Source organism: Corylus avellana, chromosome 1, assembly GCF_965113065.1.
Source record: "Corylus avellana chromosome 1, dhCorAvel1.hap1.2, whole genome shotgun sequence".
NCBI classification, from domain to species: Eukaryota; Viridiplantae; Streptophyta; class Magnoliopsida; order Fagales; family Betulaceae; genus Corylus; species Corylus avellana.
Window position 1 is genome coordinate 25,848,340 of NC_142490.1, and position 11,983 is coordinate 25,860,322.

At 38.5% G+C, this 11,983-nt stretch overlaps 1 long non-coding RNA gene across 1 annotated transcript; it reads right to left on the bottom strand.

Annotated features, from left to right (window-relative positions):
- Nucleotides 1-8,056: 8,056 nt before the first annotated feature.
- LOC132168420 (uncharacterized) lies at nt 8,057-10,852 on the bottom strand. Its single transcript, XR_009438869.2, has 3 exons — nt 10,664-10,852; nt 9,657-9,704; nt 8,057-8,278 (listed from the first exon to the last, which is right to left on the bottom strand). It is a non-coding gene; the product is annotated as an uncharacterized LOC132168420 (long non-coding RNA).
- Between the last annotated feature and the right edge of the window lie 1,131 nt (nt 10,853-11,983).

Here is an 11,983-nt window from a genome sequence, read left to right on the forward strand (position 1 = left end):
TTCTTCCCTTTCTTTTATCTCTTTGTATTTTATTTAAGTTTCTATAACCATGTGTTAGAACAAGTGGCTCATATTCTACTACTGGCCTATTGGGTGTAATTAGTTTATGTGAGCCTTGGGATAAATAAGTTGTGGGGGGTATTTTGTGGTTTTTCAAAGTACTTATAATTAGAGTTTTCCTATAAATATGTTATGTTGTAACCCTAAATCATTGAATAGTAAAATATAACCGCACTCTCTCCTGTGGACGTAGGCACATTGCCAAATCACGTAAATCTGTGTCTCAACTCTCTCTTAATCTCTCTCTTTTCGATTCCATATTATTATCATTGTTGTGCTCGGTAACAACAATTGGTATTAGAGCTTAGTTGCCAATCAGCAAGGGATGTTTGGCTGGAATGTCCTATTGCTATCCAGAAATCCACCAGTGATGACGATCCATTTACGGATGTGGTCTGGAAGATGAAGGGACGACTAGGTGAAGCAAATTTTCAACTATTTGTTACAGTAGCCCGCCAACTCTGGTTCAAAAGGAATCAATTTATTCATGGGGGTGAGTTTCATACACCAGCAATGATTCTGCGACAAGCAAAAGAGCAAATGGCAAGCTATGAATTGGTGGAGCAGATGAAAAGCAGGGACACAAGCCAGGCAGCTACCACGCGGAACATTAAGAAATGGGAGAAGCCACCCACTGATTTTTGCAAAATAAATTGGATGCCTCTATATCAAAAGCAACGAATCGTATCGGAGTGGGAGTCATACTACGGGATCATGCCGGAACGGTACTAGCATCCTTATGCACGTCCAAGTCAACTACCACAGATCCGGCCTCAGCGGAAGCTATAGCTGCATGGCATGCAACAGAAGTTGGTCGTTCCATGGGTATGAGGAGATTAATAATTGAAGGCGATGCATTAGAAGTGGTTCAGGAACTACAACGAGAAGACAACTGGAGAGGACGATATGGGATGGTGATAGAAGAAGCCCGAGCAAACTGCCAACACTTGCTGGAATGGCGTGTTAACCATGTCCACAGACAGGCTAATGTCTCAGCCCACCTCTTAGCTAAATATGCTATAGAAGCTAGTGCAGACCGTCTATGGATAAGGGGGTATCCCCAATGTATTCATGAAGTTGTCATTGCTGAACAAGCTTCTGCTTAAATAATAAGATGCGACCTATCTTTCCAAAATATATATATATCAGATATTATAGGTATAATTATTGTAGGCATAGCTATAGCTAGGTATATAATTATATACCTATAGGTAAAAATCTGATATATATATATATATATATATATATATATATATATATATATATATATATATATATTTTTTTTGAATTTAAATAATTTTCCTGACGTGCCAGGTGTCGCACGTCAGGAGTGTCTGACGTTGGACACCTGGCACGTCAGGAAATGGTCTCGAGCTCCGCACGCGAGTCCCATCCCCCCGGCCAAGGCGCCATGCCTCTTAATTAAGAGGCTTGGCGTGGCGCGAGTTTTCAATTTGCACTATATATATATATTTTTTTTTTTTTGTTTTCTTTCCCCTATGCCACTGCAGCGCACCATGAGTACTACTGTACCTCGCTCTGTTTTCTTTTTCTCTCTGTGTTTCTCTCTGTTTTCTTCTTCTCTCTGTTTTCCTTTCCTTCTTCCGCACGCGCGCCATTGCTGAAGCTCGAGCGAGGCATATTAAGCTGAGCTTTTTTTGTTTTCCTCTTCTCCGGCCACCGTATATATACTCTCTCTCAAGGGATCAGTTTCACTCTCTAAACCCGCCGGCCATCTCTCCGCACGTCGTCCTCTCTGCCTCTGTTTCTAGCTCCTACAAGAGCTTGTCATAGGTATATATATATATGTACATGCATATATCCTTGTATTTATTTATTTGTTTGGTTTGGATTTGGTGTTTGTATGCGAGTTAAAAATTGGGTGATGTTTGTGCCAATTTCGTCTAATACGTATGTTTGAAAAGAAAATTATTTTGAATTTGATTTTGTGCAAGATGATTGATATATATATTTACATGAGGAATATAAAGCTTCACTGCTAGCTATATATATGAATTTGGTTTTGAATATCAAGCTTAGCTTGTTTGTACTTGTGTTATTTGTGATGTTGTTTGTACATTGGTTTAGCTTATGTTGTTGCTGTTTGCTTTCTAGCTAGCTAGCTAATTATTTGGGTGTTTTTTTAGCTTTATCAAATTTATAAGATGCAACATTGTAACTTCAAACCCAAATAATATGAATAAGAAAAACTGCCCTAAGACAGTCTCTGAAACATGATGAACTGCACGCTTTTTTGGGTTGGGTTTTTGCTTGTTAAGCTTCGGTTTGAAACAACAAATACACAGAAATCACAACCACAAAAAATTCAGAAAGTTAAGTGGTTAAGCTCCAATGTGCCTACTGAAGAAAGTAGTGGAGAATTGGTTTTGGTCAACTTAAGACCAAAACCAATTCTATTTATATTAGTTTACATGTGAACAACAAAATTGGAAAAGATACACTATACAAGGAAAGTTCTTTACACCTAAGTCACATTAAAATAAGGTAAATAATGATAAATCAAATGTACACGTATCAACGAATTAATTACTCTATCTGTCATTACTCCCAGCTATATATATATATATATATATATATATATATATATATATATATGGCCAGTATATATAGTGGCCATATATACTGCCAATATATATATATGGCCGGTGCATATAATATATATATATGGCAGAATGCATTCTAGTCCTCAAAACCAAATGCCTACAATGAGTCTGTCCACTAGATATCAGAAATTATTGAAGAAAGAACAAGATATTTCTCTTGCCCCTTCTAGGCAACAACATATAGAGAAAATGGTTGAAATATTTAAGATAGTTGCATATTAACAAAACAATATCTCATTTTACCCCAACATATGAATCCGGCAAGAGCTATGGTTCAAGAACTTCAACTGGATACCGACATTTCCAATGAGATGTCATTCTGAAAGAAGACCCAACAACATTTGTTCTTCATATATACTATATAGTATATACTATATACTATATACTATATAGTACTATACTAGTATATATAGTATATATATGGCCGGCTGGTGATATATACTATATATAACAATTTCACATTTATTGATAACTTATTTAAATGTTTGCTTTGTTTGAGATAATTCTTTATTGTTAATTAATTAAGTCATTCGTGCTATGTGTTATGATTGTTATTTGGTATGCACGAGGTATATATGAACAACCATGTGGTTTTGATCGGTTATATCAAGAAACTAGTAATTAACTTAAATTTATTTATTTAATTTGTTTAGTCATATATAATAATAAATGCATTTAAATTTAGACTTGTATATTGTTTAGGTTTTGCCCTATTAATACTTATAAATGCTATACGACCAAATACGTACTGCTTTGACAATATGAAAATATATAGTCAATTTATATACATATATATAATTTGACTTCGTAACCTAGCTAGATTTATTTTATTTCACTAGGGTCCCCAACATCTAACAAATGCATATATATGAACTTTTGGGAAAAAATAATAGAACCAAGCCTACATAGATGATATTATTGATGGTCCCCATTTGGAATAGTTGCTAATTCGTTTAAGTTTAAGAAATTTCATGACTAACAAAAATTACCAACAACCTTAGCATCAAATTAAGTTTGCATGTAAATTCCATTTAATATGTATGGGTTTCTTGAATACTTTTAAGTCTCGTATATTTCTCTCTAATGTCCGTAGACAACAATGGACAAGAGTTGGATGACAAAGCCTAGGGGTACGAAGGAATACAGAGACGGTTGTAGATTGTTCGTTGACTTTGCAGTTGGGAACTGCACAACACCTGATGGTAAGATTTACTGCCCGTGTAAGGTGTGTTGCCTTAACCGACGCTATCCCCCAGGCGTTGTTCTCGCCCACTTGACAGGGGGAAAAGGCATACTTCCTACATATAAGGATTGGATGTTTCATGGTGAGAAGCCTGTCCGGGACCATGTTAAACCGTCTCCTTTGAATCGTCCAGCCACAGCTAAAGTAGGTGGAAGGAGTGATCAGGGTGGAAATATGCACGCTATGTTGCGTGATGTGTTCAGTATGCACGATGTTAGGGAAGGCAACTGTGAACCTCAGGTCGTTGTGCAGGGTGATGAAGAAATCGTATTCGAAGAAGTGGATAAAGTTGATGCCCAAAAGTATCACGAGCTACTTAAAGAGGCAAAAACACCGTTACATGATAGTACCAAACATAGCAAGCTGAGCGCAACTATTCATCTGTACAACTTGAAGTATGTTGGTGGAATTAGTAACAAGATATTCTCATATCTCCTTGAGTTCATCAATCAATTGTTGCCTGCGGATAGTGAAGGTTTGCCGGTTAATACCTATGAGGCAAAAAAATATCTAAGGGACATGGGACTCGGGTATGAGAAGATTCCGGCTTGTCGTAATGATTGCATGCTATTTTGGAAGGGCAACAAAGAGTTAGATTCATGTACAGTTTGTGGCAAATCTAAGTAGAAAGATGAGATTCATTTGGACGAGGACAATCAACCCATATCGTCAAGTAAGAAACGCCAGGTAAAAATCTTGCGGTGGTTTCCACTCATATCAAGACTACAGAGGTTGTTTATGTCGCAGTATACATCGCCCCATATGAAGTGGCATGCAGACAACCGCACAAATGATGGCAAATTGAGGCATCTGGCCGACGGTGAAGCATGGAAGTCATTTGATCAGTTATATCCGGAATTTGCTGCGGACAGCAGGAATGTAAGGCTTGGACTAACCTCAGATGGATTTAATCCTTTTGGGAACCTTAGTACATCACACAGCACTTGGCCCGTAATACTTGTGCCATACAACTTACCTCCTTGGATGTGCATGAAACAAACATCTTTTATATTATCCTTGATTATCCCAAGCCCAAGCTCACCTGGAATGGATATAGACATTTACCTACATGCCTTAATTGAGGAATTGAAGGAATTATGGAATGTAGGGGTACGTACATTTGATGTTTCCACTAACAAGTACTTTATGTTGCGAGCACAATTGATGTGGACAATTAATGATTTCCCGGCATACGCAGATCTGTCAGGATGTCCTACAAGGGGAGTAAAGGCATGTCCTTGTTTTATGTAGTCAACCAGGTCTCGATAGTTAAAACACGGCCACAAATAGTGTTTTATGGGTCATAGGCAATACTTGCCCTTGAATCATCCGTGGAGGAAGAACAAAATTAATTTTGACGGTAACCAGGAACTACAATGTCCACCCGATGTGCTTAGTGGAGATGAAATACTAAGACAATTAGAAGGGATGCCATTTGGGGATGAGGATGCCAGCAAGAAAAAGCCAGACAGTAGTAAGAAGCAGGGAGAGAAGCAGAAGAAGAGTACTCCCAACACCAGACCAGCAGCTAGCAATCCTGTATTATGGAAGAAAAAGAGTATATTCTTTAGGTTGCCGTATTGGAAGGATAATTTACTGCGGCACAACCTTGATGTGATGCACATAGAGAAGAATGTGATGGATAATATTTTTGGCACAATACTCAACATAAAAGGGAAAACAAAGGACAACTACGATGCTTGCAAAGACTTGCAAGAGATAGGATTGAGATGTCTACTTCATCCATTTATGAGGAATGGGAAAAACTATATGCCTCCAGCTTGCCACACGATGTTCAATGAAGATAAAACCAGTTTCTTGAAAGTGCTTCGGGATGTGAGGGTGCCCGATGGTTATGCCTCGAATATTTCTAGATGCGTACGGCTGAAAAACCGTACGATGACGGGTTTGAAGAGTCATGACAATCACATAATGATGTAACAACTTCTACCTATTGCTTTACGTGGGTCACTGCTAGGTAACGTGGTCAGACCTTTGGTTGAGATGAGAACATTCTTCCGGGGCATATGTTCAACTATGCTGACACTAGATGATTTGTATCAACTCCAGAGTGAAGTCTGCGTGACTTTGTGCAAGATGGAACAAGTATTTCTCCCCAGTTTTTTCACTAGCATGGTTCATGTTGTCGTGCATCTTGTCCGTAAATGTCAACTGGGTGGACCAGTTCAGTATAGGTGGATGTATCCGGCTGAGAGGTAAATTTTGAACGTTAAGTTATTATTATTATTTTTTTCCCCACCAAGAAAAGATAGTAAATCACTGCAATTGATTGATTGATTTTCATATATAGGAGCCTAGGGTGGTTCAAATCTAATGTGCGCAATAAAGCGGCTCCCGAGGGATGTATTGCGGAGGGCTACATAGCAACTGAGTTGGTGACATTTTGCTCGATGTATTTGGATGACGCACCGGCGTTTCATAATAAGGCCCAAAAAAACCCTGATGGTTGTAAGGGGGCAGGAACACGAGTCATCCTCAACCGTATCACATTGGCACAGATTCATCGATATATATTGTTTAACTCAGACGAGTTTCTACCGCTACGGACGTGAGTCATCTCACTAGTACATGCCCTACCATTTCTTCTACAACCTTAATTTCGAATGCACTATAATGAATTTAATTTCAAATTGTAGGATACACATGGAAACGCTTAGAGGGTGAACAGCGGACAATTAGTTGGAAAGCCAGCATTTCGAACAATTTGTCGATTGGTATCGTGACTATGTAAGAATACTGTCTTCTTACTGGTTAAATGATTTGTATACCTGTTTCGCTTACAAATCCTATATACACCAATTTCAATTCATATATCGCCATCCATTGTACACAGGTCAATGGATTGGACGACCTACGCAGACAGGAGCTAGGTGAGAAACTGGTAATGCACTATAAAGGGCCAAAGGAAACGACAGTCAAGTATAACAGATATGTGGTTAACGGGAAGTTGTTCCGCATTATGTCAGTTGATATTAGAAAAAGGACTCAAAATAGCGGCGTGTGTGTGCCGAGTACTGATGGCGAAACGTATTACGGAAAGTTAACCCAAATAATTGAGGTTGAGTATTATGATAGGACAAAGTATGTTATGTTCAAGTGTGATTGGACGGACAACACGAGGGATAGCAGGTACAAGGTTGACGAGTATGTCATAACGCTTGTCAATTTCAAAAACCTTATCCACACAGGAGAGAGTACTACGGATGAGCCGTTTGTCCTAACTTCACAAGTTGACCAAGTATTTTACGTCGAAGATGAAAGAAACCCAGATTAGGCTTGCACTGTAAGGACTAAACCTAGAGACGTGTATGATGTTGGTCAGGGTCAAGGGTCCGACGATTCTAGTGTCAGCTACCATGAGATTGAGCCCCTTCTGTTGAGTTCCAATCATGATCATGTTCACACACCTGATGATGTCGATTACGCCCGACCCGATTTAGAACCAATCGAAGCGTATGTCATTTAATGAAATTGGAGTACACCCTTATCTTTGAAAATTTTTTATTTTTTATTTCTTTTAAAAGAAATATTTACCGACATTTTTAATTGCTTTTAGGTTTACCATAAAATTTATATGTAGTTTGTGGAAACGATATATAATTAATTGAGTAACTAGTATATGTTTAAAATTTTAAATGTGTGATTACTTTACATATACTGCTACCTATTTACTTATTTTAAATACTAATTCGGTTCGCAACCCACACTTTACATTCGTCTCCCCGGGTTGATATGGAGCCAGAAGGGTATAGACCGGTACTTCCACATCATGTGGAAGGGTAGACCCCTGCGGGGTAGGACGTGGGCATTGGTGGTGACATTCATGTACATTTTCAGCATGCTGACGTGGCACAGCCGGTGTGACTACCCGCTTGATAAAAGCATGATTAATTTTTTTTTTTCTTTCAAAAACTAATAACTCACAACAAAGCGGATTGTCACAGTGGCATGGCGATACCGCAGTATGCCACGAACCCATGCATTAACCTAATTGACAATATCATAAGTCTTACAGAACTATATGCATCATCCATGATTAATCAGAGTTTGTATCTTTGCAACGGAATATAAATAACATAGACATAACTTAACACATTTGAGCTGACCATACACCTATATGAATAATGTTTTACATACAGAAGAATGGCTAAACAAAGTATCACATGTGACATGAGCCATATACAAAATACCAACATCTAAGCATATACATAAATGCTCTAACAAAGAGGACTAATAACTAGTCCAACAAAATCAACCCCCGACGCATCAAGGCCTCAAACATCGTGGCCCAAATACATGGCAACAGGATCCTCATCTACCATCTCTGTACCTGCATCCACAACATCGTCTGCACCATGAGAATCACCACAACCCATGATGCAGGTAGATTTCATGAGCCCGCCGTCTCCATAAAATAGAGACGCTCAGCAATATAGAACTCACTAGGCTTTCGAAAAGAATCATCATTTGAAAACATACTAGGTTAGTTGTGAAAGTATACGTAAGCCCGATCTTCCGCTCTCGGAACATGCGCATACTAACCCATCTAACTTTATACATACTTACATATTTTATAGCTTAACAATAAAACATATGGAAACTCACCATCCATCGTCTATCCATAACGATATACATACGCACGGTTCCATCTCCCGTCTCGTATGCATACCGATACGTCTAGCATAAAAATCATCATATGCAACAATGCAAGAATCATATATCATCATCATCATCATAACATTCATATACCATGCAAGCTCATGCTCATCATTGTCATTCTTGTTTCTTGTTTCACTGTGTACCATTAGTCCCTGTCCTTACTCTGCTTGCCGCTACTTGTGCCATCTACAGAGTAAGGTCAATCCTTGTTTTGCTTGCCCCTACTTGTGCCATCTACAAAACAAGGACCATTCTTACTTTGCTTGCCGCTACTTGTGCCATCTACAAAGTAAGACCATGTTACCTTTCCTTTAACGTCATTTGTCTCTGTCCTTACTCTGATTGCCCCTACTTGTGCCATCTACAAAGTAAGGCCAATCCTTGTTTTGCTTGCCCCTACTTGTGCCATCTACAAAACAAGGACCGTTCTTACTTTGCTTGCCGCTACTTGGGCCATCTACAAAGTAAGACCAGTTACCTCTCCTTTAACATCGTTTGTCCCTAACCTTACTTTGTTTGCCGCTACTTGGGCCATCTACAAGGTAAGGCCGGTTACCTTTTCTTTAACATCATTTGTCCCTAGCCTTACTTTGCTTGCCGCTACTTGGGCCATCTACAAAGTAAGATTAGTTACCTTTCCTTTATCATCATTTACCCCTAACCTTACTTTGCTTGCCGCTACTTGGGCCATCTACAAAGTAAGACTAGTTACCTTACTTTTAACATCATTTTCATGCAATCATATGCTATGCATGCTTATGTCAATAAATCCTTGAACTCATATGCTCTCATAACTCATATCATAAAATCATAGAATCATGTCGTAAACCATACGAATCATCGAAATACTCATGACAACATAATCATCACATTATCTTACAAATCCATAAAAGCTCATAGAAACATTACATCAAACATTCATCCAACACATCCCATAGAATATCACCAATAATCATAGTATCTCAAACATCATACATCAATCGTTCAACCAAAACATCTTTTATGCTTTAAAAATAGAACCCTTTTTGCCTAGTAAGTAAAATACTTACCTTGATCCGCTTGGGTTCTCTTAGCGACCTTGACCCACTTGTGAGTACCTATATATTTACATGATAAACACATAGTTAAACTCTATTATAGGCTCTAACAATACAAACTTCACCAAGATACTTGCATCCCACAAGCATCTCTCACTACATCGCTTACTCTCCTAGACATTAACTAAGCACCAAAGACCCTCCAAATAAGCCAACACAACTAAGGCCTTATTCTAATTAATTGCTTTACACTAAGACACCCAAGGTTACCATATATATTTAATTGCAATACTAAGTGAATCCAAAGTCTAGTTATGCATTTTTACAACATAACCAATTTATACATATAATACTCTAATGCCTTAAGGTTATATTTGGGCAACCAATAATGTACAATCATCTCATCTTAAATCATTTTATTACATAACCTTATCATACTCTATGTTTATTAACATGTTTACCATTATACCCATCTACTTATCTATTTACTACTCATTACATTAAATGCTCATTTACTCCTTTATCATACATAACATAAATATATATCCATTATCATTTTCATTTACCCCAATTTATAATACTCATAAGCACTTACGATAATTACCATGATTCTAATATGACATTAGAACCTAAACCCATATTCATCAATTTCTATTAAACCCATGAAAGCCTATGGTTAATTAACACTTTAAATGTAATTAATCCATTCAAACAACATTCTTAGTGTTCACATACCAAAAGCCCCAATTTAATTCATACTATATAAAATTAGGGTTTATGTTCATACTTTATCAATAGGTAAAATTAGAGTTTAACCCATTAATTCCATAAACCAGAACTTGTATAATGCATAGCAATTTATAACACATAAAAGCCCCAAGCTAATTTTAGGAACTAGGCTTCTAATTAAAATTCCCCAATTTTCGGACCTAATTAGAAATTCCCCAAATAAACATGCTTTCAAGCTTCTAATCTAATGGATAGAACAGAAAATCATAAGAGGAAGGTTAGAGATTTACCCAACAACAATCTATGGCCGAAAATTCCATTTTCGTTCCTCACTTTCTTCTTCTTCTTCTTCTTCTTCTTCTTCTTTCTTCCTCTTTCTTCTTCTTCGGACAGCAGCTCTCTCTCTCGTTCAGTCTCATTCTCTCTCGAGCTCGGTCTGCATCTCTTCCTCTCTCAATCTCATAATCTCTCTCATTCATTCGGCCAAGTGTGTGTGTGTGAGAAGAAGGGAAAGAGAGAAGAGAAAGAAAAGAAAGAAGAGAGGAAAGAAAGAAAGAATGGGGGGCTGCTGCACGTGAGTTTGGGAGAGGGGAGAAGATAATGTTATCTTCTCCCATTCAACCATGGCTTGACACGTGGCAAGTTAGATTTCCTTTTTATTTTAAAGCCCCATCTTTTATTTTATTTTATTTTTTTTTTTTTGAATTGGGATTCCATTGCTAAGGGTTTAAATAGGCCCTTTTTCTGAGAGTACAGTTTGCTGAATACAAAGAGGGAAATCATCCCGCCATAGATAGTCTTCAGTAACTGTTAGCCCCTGTTTAGCAAGCAAATGGGCTGCGTTATTTGCCAGACGCTTGGTATGTCTCACGTGCCATTCCTGGAGGGTGTTGAAATAAGCCTTTGCATCATTTACCAGGGAACCAAATCTGTTCCAACAACAATCAGTCCCCTGCAAAGCTGTAACCACTTCGAGTGAGTCTCCTTCAATGATAACTTTGGAGAACCCCATGTGCTTGCAGACTTCCGTAGTTTTCCAAGCAGCTATGGCTTCTGCAATTGCTGGATCAGTAACAAGCGGTCGCGATGCACATAATGCTGCCAGGACAGTGCCGGTGTGGTCACGTGCAATAATTCCAATTCCCATTTTCTGCCTCGTGGCGTCGATGGCAGCATCCCAATTTAGCTTCACGAAACCTTCTCGGGGCTTAGTCCATGTCGTGACTTCTGGGGCTTTCCGCATTGGCCGCTCCATATTCCTTCCCCTCTCCGCTTTATGATAATTTTCAAGTTGGGATACGGCTGATTCTAGAATACCAGTGGGTGATGTAAATTCTCCATCGAAGACTACTCTGTTTCTCCTCAGCCACAAGCCTCTCGCCATAGTGGCCACCAATTGCAGCTCCCCTTCATCCAGTTTCCCAGCCAGAAACGTGAAGATGCTAGCAAAAGACATCTCCATGTTAGTGCATTTTTGGATTTTCCTGTTACAAGCAGCCCAGGTGTCTCTCGCCGACTCGCAGTTCCATAATATGTGCTCCACTGATTCCTCCTCCAACCTGCATATAGGGCATAAAGGGTCCTCCACGACCCCTTTCTTCTGGAGGTTA